The 8437-nt window shown below is 44.9% G+C and overlaps 1 long non-coding RNA gene across 2 annotated transcripts; it reads right to left on the bottom strand.

The window, feature by feature from the left end:
* Nucleotides 1–644: 644 nt before the first annotated feature.
* On the bottom strand, nt 645–7943 carry LOC310670050. 2 transcript variants are annotated; one of them, XR_014507501.1, is made up of 4 exons: nt 7659–7943; nt 5942–6041; nt 5553–5666; nt 645–805 (listed from the first exon to the last, which is right to left on the bottom strand). It is a non-coding gene; the product is annotated as an uncharacterized lncRNA (long non-coding RNA). The 2 variants fall into 2 exon arrangements; XR_014507500.1 differs by lacking the exon at nt 5942–6041.
* Between the last annotated feature and the right edge of the window lie 494 nt (nt 7944–8437).

Below are 8437 nucleotides of genomic sequence, written 5' to 3' on the forward strand. Positions count from 1 at the left end.
CAGCTGCTGGGTGACCTTGGGCCAGTCACACTTCTCTGAAGTCTCTCAGCCCCACTCACCTCACAGAGTGTTTGTTGTGGGGGAGGAAGGGAAAGGAGAATGTTAGCCGCTTTGAGACTCCTTAAAGGGAGTGAAAGGCGGGATATCAAATCCAAACTCTTCTTCTTCTTCTTCTTTATATTAGCTGTAGCCAGACTGTTGATCATTTGTGCAAATTAATGGGAGAGTGAAAACCTGGCGGTAAATCCTGACATGAATTCTCTTAATCACCCTCTGGAATTTACTAGTGAGTTATATTTTCTATGAGCATTAAAAAAATATGTTTTGCCTTGTTATGTACTAAGCTTGGGTCCTAGAACAATAGGCAGGTCCTAGAATGCAACAACTGACTGGCTTGCAGGAGAAGACGAATCAGGCTCCAGGAGGAAGTTAATCAGCCTATTAGGCTGGTAGGATCATAGAATGCAACAACTGATTGGCCTGCAGGAAAAGAGCAATCAGGCTCCAGGAGGGAAGCAGAATCAGCCAGTCAGATGGGACTCATGGTGTAAATATTGAATAGAAAAGCCTGAGGTTTGGGGGGCAATTCAATCACTGTTTTACAAGCTGCAATAAAGAGCATGAAATCACTGCAGGACTCTGAGTATATGTCATGCCTTTTTATAGTTCTCCATTTTGATCCAATCCCAGTACGTTGTTTCCTGGATTGAACAAAGTAGCAATTCTCCTCTAACTCCTTCCAAACACAACATCTCCCATTCAGTAATATTTTCCATCAATGAGTAGAATTCTTCTTATTCTTCTCCTTCTTCTAGAACAATGGTGACATATGGGAGGTAAAATTCCTGCCAAAGGTGATTTTTTATTTCAGAAAAACGGGGGGGGGGGGGGATTTCTTACTGTCCCACATCCCCCCATTTTCCTGGAAGTAAACCCTATGATGATATCGCTTTCCTGGATTGTTAGGGGAAAACATGACTGGGAAAGATGCAGGTCACCTCTACAGTCAAACTCCATTTCTTATGTCCTGCTTTCAAAATGAAATTCAGAGGAGAAAAATGGGCCATGTATGCACAACCCTGCATATTTACTTAACACCGAAATCACTGATTGGAGAGCGCTGGGGAAATGTTTCACTGTGATTAAAATTTAGCTAGTGCTGTGCATCAAAACAAAAGATGCTCCCCCACCTCTGTATCCTCTCAAGTATTTCCTAAGTCAGCTTCAATTAATTCCTTAGAAAACAAAAACAGGGGTGGTGAGAGGCAGTGTGTTCATGATGGCATTGGTGTGGCTGTGTGTGATCCCGCTTGCAGTACTGTTTGTGCCGCCAAACGGTGCAGGGTGGACATACCCCGTTGTTTCCAGTCAGTGCATATCCCATATCTTCCTATTGAAATCTTGTAACCTTTGATACCACAAACGCTCCCCCCTCTCTGTTTGTCCTGTCGAGCTATAGCACAAGAGTATCCCTCCAGATGACAACAATATGTTTACGCTGGAGAAGCATTGCTAACATCAAATAAAGTGGAATGGTGTGTGGACAAAGACATGCTGAAGAAACCACCTGCCTTAATGCCCACCAGTGTGGAGGGGTCAAAGTTTTTCGATTGCTAGAACACTAGGGGAATCCAATCTGCCTCTGAGAAAAGGGACTAAAGAGGCACTGCCATATGCTTCTTTTTTATTTTATTTTTTACTAGTAATTGTTTATAAATGGTTTCCTGAAAATAACTTTCCCTGGCATTACTATATAGTTTTCTGTTTCTTCAGCTTTGATGGATATGCTTCAGTTCCGAGCAGTCAAACAGCCCTGACCAGTGCGCCAATGGGCTGTCAATACAAATGGCAGCGCACTAGCTAGCCCTGGCCGCTAATTCAGAGTGGAACGACACATTGTGCTTGGCATGGGTCCACAGCAGAAAATGAAACACCACCCTGTGCTACAGAAGGTAAAGTTCCCTATAATGGAAAAGGTCACGTACCCCATGCTATAACATGGTCACAATGTGATTCTGGGCTGCATCAATAGGAGTATAGCATCTAGATCAAGGGAAGTAATAGTGCCACTGTATTCTGCTCTGGTCAGACCTCACCTGGAGTACTGAGTCCAGTTCTGGGCACCACAGTTCAAGAAGGACACTGACAAACTGGAACGTGTTCAGAGGAGGGCAACCAAAATGGTCAAAGGCCTGGAAACGATGCTTTATGAGGAACGGCTAAGGGAGCTGGGCATGTTTAGCCTGGAGAAGAGGAGGTTAAGGGGTGATATGATAGCCATGTTCAAATATATAAAAGGATGTCACATAGAGGAGGGAGAAAGGTTGTTTTCTCCTGCTCCAGAGAAGCGGACATGGAGCAATGGCTCCAAACTACAAGAAAGAAGATTCCACCTAAACATTAGGAAGAACTTCCTGACAGTAAGAGCTGTTTGACAGTGGAATTTGCTGCCAAGGAGTGTGGTGGAGTCTCCTTCTTTGGAGGTCTTTAAGCAGAGGCTTGACAACCATATGTCAGGAGTGCTCTGATGGTGTTTCCTGCTTGGCAGGGGGTTGGACTCGATGGCCCTTGTGGTCTCTTCCAACTCTATGATTCTATGATATTCCTCATGTCATTCACTAGCAAGGATGGGAAAATCTCAAGTAAAAGGGGTGCTACAAAATATGACAGAAAAGACAAGCTTGACTCTGGGATGCCAGTTTGAGTGGCAGCTCTGTGTCAAGTGTCATGGGTAGTTCCACCCTAACATGGTGTACAATCCACCAAGGCTGTGTACACACCATACCTTTGAATACTCTTTTGAAGCATATTCTTTCCCTTGAAGGGTTCTGGGTGCTGCAGTTTACACTTCACAGAGTTGCAATTGCCAGCAGCCCCTAAGAAACTACAGTGCCCAGATATGTACTTCCAATGTGCTTTAAAGTCTTAGTGAATACGCAGGCAAAGAAGTAGGTTCCCAGTGTATTGTGCCCCAACATCCTATTGTGATGCTGTGAAAGGCACCTAAAAAACACCAGCTGCCGTGCTTATGATGCAGCTCCCCCTGGCTTGCAGGCCAATTAAGTTTACCTAAAGGCATAGCCTGCTGTGCAGAGTAGATGTCCTCCATCAACGATTTTGTGTAATGTGACTTATAAATCTGAATCCAGCATCATTGAAACCTTTCATTTTGTTAATCTTAAAACAGTCTAGATAGAAGTGGATGAATTAGACAGAACTTGCATCTGTGTTTGGAGGTGGGGGTGGAAGGGAGAAATGGGACGCACAAAACATTCTGATATTCAGAGGCAGGTCAATAGGATGCTTCCCTAGCTATTGTCCTATCTGCAGATTCACAATACCACCCTGATGAAGAGTAGCACAAATGCTTGTATCCAGAATTTTAGTGAAATAAAAGGTGGTAAAGATGGGTTAAGGCTTATGAGTTAAATACACATGACTGAGGGAGCCAGTTCCTAAACTGCATCACTCTTTAGAAACAACGATAAAATCAATAGCACTTGTAAAACAAATATAGATATTAGATAACTCCATCATGCGTCTGGACAGGCTTGCTGAAATGGAAGGTTTTGTCAGACAAGTTCAGCCAATGGCCATTAGCCATGATTGCTAAATGGAAGCTTTAAGTGAGGGGTGGGAAACCTTTGGCCCTTTAGATGTTGCCACTCCAGCTCCCACCAGCCCCACCCAACATGGTCCAATAGTCAGGGATGGTAGGAATTGTAGCCCAACTCCACCCCAGAGGCAGGATACCTCTGAATACCAGCTGGGAGCAAATGGGAAGCAAATGGCAAGGCTGTTTCTGCTTATAAACTTCTCAGGAGTAAGAGACTGGCTTCTGTGAGGAGCAGGATGGTGAGCTAAATGAACCTTTGCATTCTTTATGCTAGATCTGTCTGGAGTGCAATCCCACTGCTGTTGTGGCTGCAACAACAACAGCACATACCACCACCATTTCCTCAAAGCTGTGCACTGGCATTTTTTCATCATCTTTTTTTACACAGACATCCTTCCCTGCACACATTATCTCCTGGCGTTTTGAAACAGGATGACTCTTCATTTTCCATTCCTTATTAATTTTCCAGACCTGTGCATGGGTGACAGAAATTGATTGCATTTGGAGGTGGGGGGAGGATGAGAGAGCCTTTTATGGAGCTGCTGGGGCATAAGAGGGTGGGAGGAGGCATGGAAACAGCCTGCAAGCCAAAGGTAGGAAGAGGGCACAGCAAATTAACCAGAGAAACCCCACAGTTGAAGCCAAAGGGTGGCACTCTTCTTGTCTCCCTCTTGATCTTAATTTCCTCCCCTTTACATATTGTAACACCAATAATAACAAAAAGAAAGTAGCATCTAAAGAAAGCACAGAAGTGGTACCTTTAAGTTTAAATAATAGCTATTAATGACAAATCTATACTTAAATGTATGCTTGTTAATTGGCCTATTAATGTAAGATCATCATTCCTTTTAGAAATATATCATCCATTATATATATGAATGATCTATAATCAATATATAGCGAGCAACCAGCAAAGTATGTGCTTCTGGGGCCATTCCAATGGCAGTGCAAAGTGCTTTACAGCTTGTCTTTTAACTTTATGAAAAAGATGCAGGGATGTGTTCTTTAGAGATGGGGAACCTGTGGCCCTTCAGCTATTGCGGGACTCCAGCTCCCTTCAGCCCCTTCAGTGGGAGTTCAGAGTCTAACAACACCTGGAGGGCCAGAGGCTCGCCATCACTATTCTAAACACAACTTGGCAGTTTGGTGGCAGAGTCAGGACTTGAGTTCTGGGCTCCTGTTCCAGAGTAGGAAAATTGGACCTTTAAAATGGGATATAAAAAGGGAATGGTGTGGGGAAAGAGTAACAGTCAATGGGCCAAAAGGGCACATTTCCTAGGAATGTTTACTCTGAAATAACTCTCACTGCATTCAGTGGAACCCCTGCCAAGTAAGGAAACAGGATTGCAGCCCAAGTATTGTACTGCTAGCCAGTGGTTTGGAAATCAGGGGATTTGGAGAAGGAGATGTTTGTGTGTGGCTACTGCCAGGGCAGTGAGAAGGGGGGAGTGATGCAAGCATGAAGTGCATGTGACCCAGGCATCCCTGTGGTGTCATGGGCCCTCATTAATCATTTCCCCCTTAATGAGCCTTTCTGAGCTCCACCTCCCTTAAGTACCAGGAAGGGAGTTTAAATTGAGTTGAAGCATGGGTTGTAAATCATGTTCCATTTACTTTTGAAATATGTGGAGTGGTTGCTGAATCATATTGATGCTCTGTCAATGGGAAGTGTATCATATTAATGGTAGCCTGTTGGGCCCAGTCTCACAACAAAGTATGGTGGTGCAAGTGCAAGGCAGCAGGATGCTAATTAATTTCCAAATATTGTGAACATATCCGGAAAATATAAAGGAGACATGGAATCATAGAACTGTAGAGTGGAGGGGTGCCTGAGGGTCATCTAGTCCAACCCCCGGCAATGCAGGGATCTCAAATAAGCACCCATGATAGATGGCCCTCTGATTAAAAACCTCCAAGGAAGGGAAGGAGAATCCACCTTGTTCCAAGGGAGTCCATATTCCACTGTCAAAAGGCTCTCCCAATCAGAAAGTTTTTCTTGATATTTAGTCAGAATCTCTTATCTTGTAGCTTGAAGCCAATGGTTCAGGTCCTGTTTTTTAAGCAAGGTAGTATTAAGGAAGGTAGGAGAGTATATATTGTTTTGATATTATCCCTCCTCACTCACACTAGAGAGTAAACAGCAGAGCACATTCCCTTTGCAATTTACTGGAAACAAGTTGATGATTCATTAGAATCCTTTGATTAAGCAATCCAGTTTTGCTTCTACAGTCTGGATTATTCCTGTTAAGTTTCCCCTTTATTGCCCTCTTAAAATAATAATAACACAACAATTTTCTTTAAAAGTAAGAATAAAGTGTTACTCACATTCAGTTCACAGCAGTAATCTGAAGGCAGGCTTTATCTTATGGTTACAGTGAAAAGAAGTGTGAGCTACATCTCAGACTTTCTGCTTGCGGGCTCCATCCTATGTGAAGGTTGAGCCATGTGCTGGCTAAGAGCCAGGAGAGTGAGAGTACAAGAGTAAGAGTAAGAGTAAGAATCCAAGAGAAAGATGGTTGTGTGGCCAGCGCTTTTATCTGGCCAGCTAGGGTCACACCCATTGTTTTCTCCTGCTCTGGAGGGTAGGACCTGTGGGATGTATTATTACTAGAGCAGTCAAGTACAACATTTCCCTGTTGCCTAGAATGGACACACAGAGGGAGGAAGCTCCAGAGCATGTATGACAGGAAGTCCTCCCTGTCTGGAGCCACATTGCCCTGTGTGTCCATTCTAGGCAACAGGGAAATGTTGTACTTGACTGCTCTAGTAATAATACATCCCACAGGTCCTACCCTCCAGAACAGGAGAAAACAAGCCTGCTTCATCTTTCATGGGACAGCCCTTTAGATACTTGAAGACAGCCATTATATCTCCTCTCAGACTCCTCTTTTCCAGACTAAACATGCTCAACACCCTCAACCGTTCACCATAAGGCTTGGTTTCCAGACCCTTGATCATCTTGGTTGCCCTCCTCTACACATCTTCTAAATTGTCAATATCCTTCTTAAATTGTGGCACCCAGAATGGACACAGGCATTCACACCCATCCTCCAAATATTCTTCAGCATCCTACTTTCCATCTTACCTTTCCTATTCCCTCTGGGAATACTCTATTAAGGGGATTGAAAAAGAAGTCCATACTAAGATCATATTGGCCAGTGACATGATGGTTGAGGACACCTTGTAACAGTCCTGGTCCTATATTGCCAGGTGAACCTACTGTGAGTTGACCCATTCCATACCTGATGTCTGGTACTGCATTTAGAGTTAGGGTGGGATTCCATTGCAGGGGGGTCCACCTCAAGGCTCAGAGGTTCATGTTTTGATATATTCAAGATTAAAATAGCAAAAACTCATAGGAATACTCAAATTATCAATAGTTGCATGTGGTTTGAAATCCTGTGTGTTTGTGACTGCTTCTGCTGCCCTCCAGTATTGCTACTCCTCAATGGGAGTTTGCGGTTACTGCATGATGCAGGTAATGGGGGAGGGAGGAGATGGTTTAGATTTAGCATTTCTGGAGGTGGCCTTAAGGGCTCATGGGCAAGATGCAGGATGGGAAAGAAGGATGATCAGGAGGTAAGGCTAAGGTAGCATGCAACCTTTCCTTGCAGAGCTTCTATGCCTAACAATTGTGTGACAGGTAGAAAATCAACAGGTAAAGCTTTATAGCCATAGTGATGCACTGATATGGGCATCATCTGTTGAAGGCACACCTGTGCTACGCCTGGTTTTAGAAGGCTGGAGACTTGAGAGGAAAGGTTTAAAGTTTGGGGATGGACAGTGAGGGTTACCAACCTCTTTGCACCAACCTCTGGCCTCTGATTTTATTTGAAGTACAGACCCCAACAGGCCACCTTTCTTATCTCCATGCTCTGAGAAGCTTCCCCTCCTGATTCCTGTATGTAACAGTCTGTTGTTAAAGGCAGGAAATGAGCCAGAGTGCTTGTTTTCTGATCAGCTGGCAGCCCTGCTAGTGGTGGTTGGGGGCTGGGAGGGGAGGTTGGCTGGCTGGCTATGCCAGGCTTATGTTTCCAGTCACCTGTGGGTGAAAATTGCTCTTTCGCAGTCATCTCTCAGTTTTCCTCCCCCGCAGGTGGCCTCCCCAAGGAGGGAGTTTAATTTTCTGGCAAGGAACTTGCGTAGGCTGGAGCAAGCAGAGGAGGAGGAGGAGGGAGGCCATCAACCGGTTATTTATTTGAAAGGGGAGATTCTTCGCCTCTGCTGTGGTGGCTCTGTCTGTAGCTCGCTCTGTTTTTGCTCTGGCACTTCCTACGCAGGCTGCTGTCCAGGGAACAGACATCTGCATTGTGACGCCTCCGCTGTTTTTGACGCCCTCACTCCCTTACTTCATTGCACACTGCAAATGAAGGAGTACTCACCCTCCTACCCCACCCTTTTTAATGTCTGCGACAGCAAGCAGAAAACGATGCCTGCAGAAGGACCCTCCGGGAGGTAGGCGGGGCAGGTAGGTAGGTCAAGACGCACAGGGAGATGTCATGCTCATAGGCTGAAGCATTTCAGTACCTTGGACAGAGCTCGGCGCTCTTCATTGGGCCGCGGAGCTCTGTCTAAGGTGCTGAAAAGCTTGTTCCAGCTTCCGTCGCCTTCTGCCTCACTCGGCAAAGAAGCACGTCACAACCGCAGAATGCACGGAGCTATCCAATCAGCTGGAGGTGGCAGAAAGTCCAGGTGTGTGTCCTGATCTGCTCCTTTGGCCTTTGGAATTCCTACCCAAAGATATTGGTAATCACGCCTTGCATGATCAAATGCAACCTCCATCCAAGGAAGCTGCTGGAGACACATTAATGAAAGTAATAA

The sequence above is a fragment of the Podarcis tiliguerta genome, assembly GCF_965153285.1.
Source record: "Podarcis tiliguerta genome assembly, chromosome: 2".
NCBI lineage: Eukaryota > Metazoa > Chordata > Lepidosauria > Squamata > Lacertidae > Podarcis > Podarcis tiliguerta.